Raw genomic sequence first — 12,648 nt, forward strand, 5'->3', positions numbered from 1 at the left:
TTTCCGGAGAGTTGGAATGTCTTCTTGATAGTGGCACCACACATACTATATTGCGACATAGGCAATTATTTTTATGGATGACGCCTAGTCGATCTTCAGTGACTACGATGGCAGGACCATCACAATTAACTCATGGTCGAGGACCAGCTCAATTTATGTTGTCAAATGGCACAAATATTAATGTCACCGAAGCTCTATATGCTCCAAGGGCTGGAATAACCCTATTGAGTTTTAAAGATATAAGAGCCAATGATTTTCATGTGGAAACACATTCTGAGAATGGACAAGAGTTCCTTTGCATCACCTCTAATGACTACGGAAATAAACGAGAATTAGAAAAACTTACGTGTCGCTCTAGTGGATTGTATGCAACCACTATTAGAGTCATTGAATCCAACCATGTCATGAAAGATAATTTATGGGATTCTGACACATATAGGCTTTAGCACGACCGTTTAGGATATCCAGGTAGTGATATGATGCTCCGTATATTAAAAACTTCACACGGACATCCATTCTTCAAAACGAAAAGAAGTACGGACCAAAGATTGCTCCAAGGAGTTGCTTCTAAAGCCTATTATTCATTTTGCAAAGCTTGCTCTTTAGCAAAAGTAGGATCAAGAGCATCCTATGCAAATAACACTAAAGAAAATATACCATTCTTGCAAAGAATCCAAGGTGATATTTGTGGATCTATCCAACCAACTTGCGGACCATTTAGATATTTTATAGTGTTGGTTGATGCATCGACACGTTGGTCACATGTCATGCTCTTGTCCACCAGAAATGCTGCATTTGCTAAACTCCTAGCACAAATAATTAAGTTAAGGGCTCACCACCCTGATCATCCTATTAAGTCAATTCATCTTGAATGCTGGAGAGTTTACATAAAACACTTTTGATGATTATTGCATGTCCATTGGGATCAAAATTGAACACCCTGTCCCTCATGTACACACAAAAAATGGTCTCGCAAAAGCTGCCATTAAAAGACTTCAAATGGTTGCTAGAGCATTGGTTATGCGAACCAATCTCCCTATTTCTGCTTGGGGCTATGCAATATTGCATGCAACTGTGTGTTGGATCATAATTCATATACATATTTGTGCCCTAAAACATGGAAATTACTTGTTCTAAAGTCCAAATTTAATGTTGACTAATCCAATTTCATTATTTCCCTAATCTTATACTTTTGGTTAACCTTTGTGTTTATTTATATATATTTATTTATCATGCTAGGAAATAATGGAGAAGAATGGAAATGCACTAAAAAGTCAACCCTAGAACATTTTCTTACTCCGGCTAGAAGAAAGTGAGCTAGACAAGAAAGGAGGGGTAGCTGCCTGACCAAACGAACTCCGAATGAGTTGAAACTCTCCAGTTTCATCTTAGACATCCCAAGGATCATTTGTTATGAAGAGTACTAAAGCTATTTTTGAGTGGAAAGCCTTCAAACAGTCGGTCCAATCTTCTGAAAGATGAAAACTGAAAAACCTGACCTATAAGTATTTCAGAAGCATTTACGGTTGAACCACAATGAATTTAACTCTGAGATTTTACCAGGATGATCTAGACTCATGGAGGAACATTTTATATGAAGAAGTCATATGCCCATTCTGAATTCTTGGTAGAGATATAATTGAAGGAATAAAGGGGAAGAAAGTGACCTGAAAAACAGCTCAACATATTCCCACCCACATGAAGAAAGCTAGATGCTTTTCTCTTTTTCCTTGGATATATTTTTCTACTCCATTCTCTTTAATAGATCATCATCACTTCCATGTTTCTGCACCTTCATGGTTTGCTTTCATTTCATCATTGCCCCATCTTTTACTTATTTTACAAACCACTCACATACTCCACTTTCATTATTTTTCTTTCTCTCATCATTTCACTCTTCTTTTTCTTCTCTATTTAAACACATTCTCCTCTCACTCTCAAGAAGCAATTCCTTCATCCCATTACATCTGATTTCTCTCTTCATCTCCTTTACAAAACCTCCATCTCCACCTCCCAAAATCCAAACCCACAATACCCAATCTACTCCATCATCACCACCACAACTACCATCTTCCACCACCATAAACTTCATCACCACCACTCAAAGTTAGCCAAAGGAGCATCATATCTTCATCACCATTTCATTCATCATTACCATCAAGAAATTCATATCCATCCATTCCACCATCAAGGAGGATTCAAGGAGCATTGAAGGAGAAAAATGAAGGAGAAGCTACCCATTGATTTGTCAAGCTTCAACTAATTCTTTCTTCCCTTAACTCTTTAATTTACCTTGATTTACTTTATAGATTTGATGCCAATTTGTATGATTATGAGTGAGTAGTTACTTTGTTGGGGCTATGGTTGAAAGCCGTAGCCAAACTTGTATGAATTGATGTTTTAATTGACATTTGTTGTTATTTGTGATTTTCATCTTCATATGCTAATTCAAGAAGTGAATGCATTTGTAACGCCCCAAACTGCACCTCATCAGCTTGAGCACGTCACAGTGCCGCGTGTCTCTAAGACATAAACTGAATGTTCAGTTTACATCCTAAAAACCCGCAAGGCATTTTAATTAAATTGCTTTTCGTAAATCGCGTAGCGGAAACGTAGAAATACTTTTTGAGGTGAAAACTTTTTAGAATCATTTATCGAACTTATTCATCTAAAGCGCTTCTAGATCTCCACTAGGGTAAATAAGAGTTGGTACACTCCGATACAAGACGAAATAAGGAATAACAAGTTCCAAATTAACAACTCTCAAGAGATAGAGTTCAAGACTAGACACGGAACCTGAATTTAGTTATTACTATTCACCGAAGCTATCTCCGCGCACCCTGCTCCGTCCGTCAATCCCGTCACCAGTGCACAGTACCTGCATCCACACTGTTGTAGGGGTGAGCTTTCGTCCTCGCTGCTCATTGAGAAAACATCTCGACTAGGTTTGAAAACAATGTAATATTGCTTTGTGGCCACAGTATAAAAACATACTCAAAACCATGTCATTTAAAGAACGACAAACTTTAAAATATTTTTCAACTCGAAAACCGATGCATGATACTAAAATAAATACGGCGCCAAATCCAAGAATTACCTGATGGCCGGTCCCATAGACCCACTACACGACCTTACCTAAAATTAATTTATAACCAGGTAAGCGTAGCGAGAGCGTCCGCTACCTAGCTACACACACGGATCGGGTCGTCATTGCGATCGCGCACCGTCCGACCGGTGTAACTAACCCTCCGGAGGTTTTGGGGATCGAACCCAAGGAAGTCAGAGCCACCCTTCGCTCTCAAGCCATCACATCTCTCACGGTTTGGTTAGTACGCAGTGCATTTTAACATAACCAAACCACAGACTTAACATGCATCATTTAATAAAAAGCGTAATATAATAAACCCACTAATCGAGGAGAGTCCCGAATCCCCTACCTGGATTCCGATGCTTTTCTTCACGTACTCCGAGAGTCGCGAATCTTCCGTTCCTCGGGTAACTGGAGTCCTAGATTCCGACATATTGCTCGTCAATATCTCATTGGATAAATATTAACGTTTCGACGGTAAAATAATCGTCCGATCAATCTTTCCTAGTTTGACAAGGAGTTGACCAATATTGACCCATTTGACCAAGGTTTGACCAATCGCAACTACATTGACAAATAATCTCAATTACTCGATACTTTACTTGAAATTAGAAAATCGACCAATTTCTATACCTTTCCTCGAATTTTGCATCACATAGTAATTCTGTCGAATTTACTATGGACACCCATACATATTTTAGACCAACAACGCAATTACCATATTTTCCAGTTCTCAATTCAGTAGCTAGTCAACATTCCACTTTCCAACATAATCAATCAAAACACAATTAAGCTCACAATAAGCTTATACCCACAAACTCATTCCACTTTTGCACCGAGAAGGGCAGTCGCAATACACAAAGAGTTGGAGAATCGAAATTTACCTTCACTGTGTTAATCATGACTGTTGATTCTAGATTCAACTTCGAGTCCCATCCCTGAGCATAACGCACTGTAGCTCGATGTCAACAGCGCCACTATAGCTCGATGTCAACAGCGCTGCTACTCTCTGATCACTCTCGAGCTTGCATGCGTCCTTATCTCAAGTGATCGAATTTAGCATGATCAAGCCTCAACCTCACACTCTCAGGCGAATACCAACATCGAAAATAAACCAAGAAGCCCAGAAATGCCGCCGTGCACGGTGGTTCCAACAGAACCCGTAAACACCCAAAACCAAAACAGTCAAAATCGATCATATTGAAAAACTAATTAGACTAACGTGGAGACCATAACGAGGGGATCAATTTTGGTACCTCACGCAACCCCGACGATCGCCGGAAACTGCAGAAGCTTCGCCGGAAAACCCGAAGCTTTTGGGCTTCGATTCTCTCTTCTTACTCCATGCATGGACGATTCGTGACCAGAGGAGGAACCACGATGAGAAGACGCATCGAGCATGACCAGTGCGCCGCTGTGAAGTGGCCGGACGAGGGAAGTTCCGATCGGGTTCAGTCGCCGGGTCGACGGGCTGGAGAAACGGGTCGAGGCTTCTGATGTGTTCTGGAATAATCTGGGACGCTGATCTTATCAAAGGGCTATTTATAGCCTGCTTTCAATTAAAATGAACGGTGCTGATCAAGCGGTGGGCTTTTAACGGTCCAGATCACGCCAGAGCATTTCTTTTTATTTAAAATGAATTTCCATAATTCCTAAACTTCGGAAATTCAAAATAAATAGTTCCGGTGTCGGAAAAATTCCCCGAAAATTCTCACAGACTCGTAACGTCGCGTACTTTATTATAGACTCCAAACTTTGGAGATTCCACCTTGTGAAAAATCCTCAATAATTAGTCCCGAAGACCCTAATAGTTACCGAGATCGTCAAATTTATTCCAAACGATCTCACCTTATCTCTATAGATTCTATTCCGGGGCTCACAGCATTCATTCAAACTTAACTATTTTGAATGTGTTGTGTTTGTCATCTCATGAAAAAATGTTTAGGGAGTAGTTAACCTTGAACATTAATAGCATGATAGCATCCTCTATGTGCATGTGAGGGTAGTGAGTTAAAATCACCTAGATTTAGGATTGGTTTGCTTGCTTGATTATCTAAACTCAAATCTTTATGTATCTAGGAGCAAGGAATTGATACTTATCCGGTAATATGACTTGTTCTTGGATAGTTAGTTTCGCACTTATCCGGCGGAAATTGATAAAATAAAAGGAGTTTAAGCCTTTGTAGTCTTATCCGGATGCAAATAGGGTAATTGGGAAATTAAAATAGCATCACTTGTATTTGAACTTCAATACTTGCAAGGGAGGTTAGTGGTAGACAATCCAACCCCTAACTTCATCTATTATATTACTAGTTTAGTTTAGAGTAATTTAGTTTACATTTGAGTATTTAATTTAATTTGGTTCACTACTCTATCCAACAAACAATTTCACTATCACCACAATGCACATACTCACCATGAGCCTAGATTTCCTTGTGAATTTAGGTTTGTGATTGTACATTTGCATATTCTAGCTCTCCTTAGGTTAACACCCTAGCTAGTGAAAGGAATCTAATCTTCGTGGGTTCGACAACCTTTCTTAAATCTCTATACTATTACTTGTACCCCTTATACTTGAGGGTGACTATTTGGCAAACAAGTCCTATAACAATTAGGAAAGAGGGAAGACTCAAAATCCAACATACTACGTTTCATAGATTTCTGTGTAAAGAAATCTATGAGGAAAGCATTGGTCCATTCCCTGTGTAAGGAAAGCATTGGTTTGTTTCGTAGATTTCTACCAAAAAATAGAGTAATGTTAAGTGAACAACTTTTTTGGATACCACATGCATCTCACATTATGTTGCAATTGATGTAGCAGAAAGTCCAACCTAGCTAGTACATAATTTTATTAAATGACATGAATGTGTCACATTAACTATCACATAAGGTAGGATACATGTGGTATCCAAAAAGATGATTTATCTAGCATTATTCAAAATAAAATGAGATTATAATGAAATTCTAAAAATAAAAGTGTTAAAATCAAAAGAGTTACTCAATTTTGGAAATTTAGATGGTTCATCATACACTTATTGAGTTATAATTCTGCAAGTCTCACAAGCTTATTTGTATGTGATACTCATTAGTCGTCATCATCGAATGCACCAACCACGTCTGCTAGTCAAGCCGGCCAACCACATATTGGCCTAAAAAGGGAGAAACCTACCATGCAAACATCACCCAACGAGTCTAGATGATTGAGTGATTGACACTAATTTGTATAGTATATATTGTGAAGATACGATCAATCACTTCCTACGAGCTAGTGAGATTCAAACTCACTTGAGGTGAAAATGCTCAAACAAATGACACGAATAGTATTTGATAGTAACAAGCAAGAAGGCCGATGATCATAAATCTCCCATATAGCAAATAACAGTTTAAACCCAGAAGGCCCAAGAAAGCTTAAGACCCAAGCCCATCACGAAGAGTGAGCCCAAGACCATTTCCCCATTTCTCATTGGCATACACTGGTCCAAAACCCTTCTCTTCTCTCCCAATTCTCTCTTCCGAAGTAGTTTCAGTCCCTAACCAGTCCTCCTCTGATGAGCTTAGTGCCATTTCCGCTAAGCCTATAATACCAATAGGTCTGCTCTTCTCTGCTTATATTTCTAGCAACTTTTCACTTGGGTTGTTTTTGTTTCTCAAACTTTCTTCACCGATTTGTTTCTCTGGAACAATCTATGAAACGCAGAAATGCAATAGGGACTTTATCTTGTTCAAATGAATCCTGGGTTTAGTGGGTTTAGTGCTAAAGGTTGAGTCTTTATGTATTGTTCTTCGATTTTCTTGTTTCTCTGTGTAATTGAAGTACAAATTGTAATTGTGGTTTTGTTTGTGTTAGATCTTTTATCAGAAAAAGGTTTAGGCTTGCTGTTGTAGTTGAGTTTGTGCCAGAATTATGGGTAATGCTGTGAGCAATTGGAAAAAGTAAGATTGGGAAGTTCCTGGTTCAGCCTTCACCTTATGTTTCCCTGATTGCTAAAATATGGTTTAATTAGCCGTATTTGGTTGTTGAAGTTTGAAACTTTGGATACGACATTGCTATTGGAATTGGTGTAATGGGTTTTGTAAGACTATTGCTGGTTGTTCTGTAGATGCAAGTTTCTGAAATTCGATAATGTTATGGACACGTCATTTTGAAGCCAGTCTAAAATTTTTCATATCTTGTGAATTATGGCAGTGTTGTATTCCAAGTTGTGGATGTAATACTGGTTTTGCATTTGAGTGGTGGATGAAGTGAATAATGATTTCTTACTTTGTGGTAATGCAGGCAGTGATTGAGAAACAAGGCATTGATATATTGTGCTGAAGAGCTTTAGTGGGTTTTCAGAAAATGATACGAATCTTAAAGATTAAGCCCCTAATATCTACGCTCGAATCTTCTTCAAGCCATCAGTTCCTTCAGAGGTGCTCTGTGAGTGGTCCTGCAAAGGGTAAGTGGAAGACAAAAACTGCAGCGCCTCTGAAGTGCTCAAAGATAACTACGAAAAAAGGTTCTGGAGATGGTGCTCCTAAAAGTGCAGAGGAAACCCACGTAGTGCTATGTACGCCTCAGAACTCTCCAGAAATAACCCAAGCACGCGATCCGTTTTCGTGACTTGACAACCCACGACGTGACCCGACCGGAACTCTTCCAGAGATGCCAAGCAAGATAAAATACTTGGGTTTAATGAAACTGCAACTAAAGAGTTGCCTTCATCAATTTGGTCTCTTAAAAAACTTGCTAAACTGAATCTTTCTAGCCGTACAGGCATTAAGAATCTTCCAAGAAGCCCTAGGAAGCTGAAATGCCTGGCATTTTGTGAGTGTGTATCTGCGGGATCATTTCAGTCGTACTGCAAGATAGCAAACAGCTTGTGAGGCTCCCAGCCAGCATCTATGAGTTAAAATCTCTGAAGAACTTGATCTCTCTGGTCGCTTTAGAATCAAAAAGTTCCCAGAAGTCTTGGAGGTAATGGAATGTCCCGAGTTTCTTCGAGTACATAATTAAGAAATTGTAGGGGTACCCTCGTCAATTGAAAATTTTGTTGGGCTTAAAACACTAGAGATATCTTCATGTGGAAGCCTTGAGTGTGTCCCCAACAGCAACTACAATTTAAACGTTCTTGGGCATTTCTCAGTGACTTACAGGCTGCTTGAAACTGAAAAGATTGCCTCCCATGTCAGTGATTTTGTGCCCTTTGATATCTCTAGACCTCAGTGATTGCCAATTGTTAAAAGAAATCCCTTATGGCCTCATTAGCTTAACCTCATTGCAAAGGCTAAATCTAAGTGGAACCATGATTCGGACCATCAATCCAACAATCAAACATGCGTCTGGGCTCAAGTATCTGAACATAAGTAACTGCAAGCGCCTTCAATCTTTGCCAGAGCTCCCATGTCTTCCCACTTTGGCGGCAAATGGCTGCCCGACACTGAAGACGGTGTCATATCCAATGACTGCACCCACACAAGATTTGATTCAGAGCCATTCATTTTGTGCTTCTATAAATTTGGATGAGAATACAAGAAGCAACATGATGGATGATGCCCGGCTCAGAATTGTGCGAATGGCCGGGAACTGAGATCTCAAAGTGGTTCAGCTGTGAAAAAGAGGGATCTTCAATAAAAACCAAGCTTCCTCTGCACTGGTCTGATGATAAAAACTTCTTGGGATTTGCTCTGTCGGCTGTTTTGCCATTCTATACAGCATATTCTGTCACACTTCAATGTGAATGCAATCTCACAACCAATAATGAGCGAAGCCATCAACTTACTTTATTTCATTCTCATTCCCATAAAGCCAGGCTTGATGGCCTCGAGGATGAACATTCAGATCACCTGTCAATGGTGTACAGATCCCTTTCCAGATACAGCGAAATGGTCCACCGAAGTTTCTTTTGACTTCTCTGCTAAACTTGATGGTCAGTTCATTGAGGTGAAAAGGTGTGGTGTGTGCTTTTTGTATGCCCAAGGCCAGGATCATGATTCTCTGAAATTTGGAGTCATTGATACAGAACAAGCTACTAGTGGAATTGGAACTTCCAGTGAGTCTGAATCTGGTGAAAGTGAAACTTCTAGTGAGTGTGAATATAGTGAAAGTGAACTTTTACTTTTGGAGAGATTTCTTTCAATGATGCTCGGAAGTTTATCATTAAATAAAATCCCAAAAACAAGGTGTTTGGCGCAAAAACCAGTTGGCTTGCAAACTGTCTCTTTTGAGCGTGTGCGCAGGCGTGCCAGCACCGTGGGGTGCAGTCGTCGGGGTTGTCCCTTGACCTGACTTCTTCTTCAAGCGTTGTGGACGAGGAGAGCACCAACCTCGTCACAGGGTTCTTCTCTAGCCTTCCGGAAAAGGACTTTCTGCCTTACGAATAAGGACTTTGGGTGTGATCTCTTCGCGTCACCGAATCGATACTTAACTTTGTCGGTTAAGCAGAGCAATCACTGGGAAGTTTGGAGAAAGCACGGGTTGCGCTAAAGCGTGACTTTAGCTTCGCTGGGTTGCGAGGGCGTTACCCTTGCTTCGCTGGAAGTAACGGTGGCGGTTGCGCTCGCAGTCGGCTCCTGGGGAGACTAGGACTGGAAGTACGGTCGCCGGGTTGATCTGGTGATGCTTAACAGTCGGCTCGTGGAGAGACTGGGACTGGCTCGCGGTCACCTGGGTTCAACGAGGTTGAAGGTTTGCTCCGGGGAGGCTTTGTAATCGCTGGGATTGATTGATTTCAGAGAGGTGTTTTTTTTTCTGTATCGTCATTAGCCTCTATATATAGGCTGCTTGCAGATTCTCCTTCCAATAAGGAATGAAATACTATATTTTAGGCCACAGTTATTGACCTTTGAATCAAATCAAAACTCTTAATAGTTTTGATATCTATCGTTAAGTAATGATATTTGCCTCTGTCATCGCTAGAATATAGGCAAGAGTTAATAGCCTCTTGGAGTCCTGGACGTAATCGCTGGATGCGAGCAGTTTGATATGCATTAATTGCATATATATCTCTTCGCGACTTCTTTAATTGCATGCAAATATATCTTCACGACATTCCATGCGAGCACTCTTATCTCCATGCAATTAAAGATGATAGCTTCCTTAATTGACCCATCTGCCATGCAATGAACAATATATATATTCCTTGAAGTCTCCCACGTCCAGCCACCATCAATTGCATGGGAAAGCTTAGCTGGTGGCCCACCTTGACTCCATCCTTAATTGATCTTCTACCATGCATGTATATATGTGTGAAATAGCCACGTATTGGCCTTGATTCATGCAGCTTGTATATATATATTCCTCAGTTGGCCCACCACCTAGCAATCATATATACTCTTTGATTATTGCAATTAAGGTGGTTGATTCCTTCTCCAACTGTTCGCGTGCTCACAGAGTCTTGACAATCAAGCCAAATAAATTACCATTAACTATCAAATATTGATAATTAATAATAAATCAATGAATATCCAGATTTGCTTCAAACTTGCTTGGCCTCTAAGTAGGCTTTATTTAGCCTCTAAACGATATATTTCAAACTTATCGAAAATAAATATCTTGGGCCACGGATATTGGCCCGGTTCTCTTCGAGTCCCCCTTATCGGGAAAAAATGTTATTTTGGGTTCAAACACAAGGTTTTCGCAACTGCATAATGGAATATTTGTTTGCAGCTGTCTTTCACAACTACATTTCTACATTCTGTAATTTAATTTTTCTTTGTTCTGTTTGGACTTTTGTACAGATGTCCTGGAACTTGAATTTTGTTATGAAGTAATCATCTGTCTCTGAACCGTCAATCTATTTATCGACTTGTAATCAGTGTCTTATGATATGAAATTTACCTCTGCTGAGGTATTTCCTTCATGAAGTAGCACTGACGATCAGATGTTCTTTTTTCATCTTTATAATTTGTAATTTATGTCTCACACGATTTTTTCTATTTTCCCATTTTCATGTATTTCTAGTAAAATTGCAATTTTGACTCCAAAAACTTGTTTCTAAAGAGATCCCATTAACTCAAATGATAACTGGTATATGCCCAACCAGATGACCACAACTCGCAACCAAACCCAAGGACCTGAATAATTTACAAAGCACCAAATATATATCAAGATATTGAAGCCATTCCTCTTGTAGTTAGGAGTCCTAAGGAAAAGCACTTATCCATTCCCTGTGTAACGGAAACCATGTATTATTAATTATTAATTATTCTGTTATTATTGTTATTATTAATGCTGGAAAAATCTGACCTATTAGAACATGAAAAATACGTTAAGGTCCACATATGAATATACGATACAACTACACATGAATAGAGACAAACAAGCTATTGGATTAGGAGAATCGGCCCATCAAAGCCAACTGCAACCCAACTCGGTCTCTAATCGCGATTTCCTGTCTCAAGAACCAGTCAGTAGTCACTTTCTTCTCAGCAAAATTTACTAAAGCCGATGAGCTTATTGCTGTTACCGCTAACCTAATAGGTACACTTCTCAGCCAGGGGCGGATGGAAGTAGAAGGCTATATGGGCTCAAGCCTAGACAATATTTTAGGCCAAAAACCCTTAAGTATATATATATCTATCTTTAGCCCATACCAGCTCGTGTATTCCCAGTCTCCCACAGCAGCTCACAGCCGCACACTACTCAGTAGGTCAGATTTGTGTGTTTCGATGGAGCCTCATACTACTTATCTTCGAAAGCGAAATGCCTTAAGCAATCCACACCAAATTCCCTTCTTGTGGAAAATCTCACCCCTTGTTGTCCAGTAGCCTCAGTCTGCGACGCAGACCAAGGAATCTCCAAAGCAACAAGAGCCTCACACTACTTATCTTCGAAAGCGAAATGCCTCAAGCAATCCACACCCAAATTCCTTTCTTGTGGAAAATCTCACCCCTTGTTGTCCAGTAGCCTCAGTCTGCAACACAGACCAAGGAATCTCTAAAGCAACAATCTTTCTTTCGATGGAGCCTCACACTACTTATCTTTGAAAGCGAAATGTCTCAAGCAATTCACACCCAAATTCCCTTCTTGTGGAAAATCTCACCCCTTGTTGTCCAGTAGCCTCAGTCTGCGACGCAGACCAAGGAATCTCCAAAGCAACAAGAGCCTCACACTACTTATCTTCGAAAGCGAAATGCCTCAAGCAATCCACACCCAAATTCCTTTCTTGTGGAAAATCTCACCCCTTGTTGTCCAGTAGCCTCAGTCTGCGACACAGACCAAGGAATCTCTAAAGCAACAATCTTTCTTTCGATGGAGCCTCACACTACTTATCTTTGAAAGCGAAATGTCTCAAGCAATTCACACCCAAATTCCCTTCTTGTGGAAAATCTCACCCCTTGTTGTCCAGTAGCCTCAGTCTGCGACGCAGACCAAGGAATCTCCAAAGCAACAAGAGCCTCACACTACTTATCTTCGAAAGCGAAATGCCTCAAGCAATCCACACCCAAATTCCTTTCTTGTGGAAAATCTCACCCCTTGTTGTCCAGTAGCCTCAGTCTGCGACACAGACCAAGGAATCTCTAAAGCAACAATCTTTCTTTCGATGGAGCCTCACACTACTTATCTTTGAAAGCGAAAT

This window comes from Rosa rugosa, chromosome 7 (genome assembly GCF_958449725.1).
Source record: "Rosa rugosa chromosome 7, drRosRugo1.1, whole genome shotgun sequence".
Taxonomy (NCBI): Eukaryota; Viridiplantae; Streptophyta; class Magnoliopsida; order Rosales; family Rosaceae; genus Rosa; species Rosa rugosa.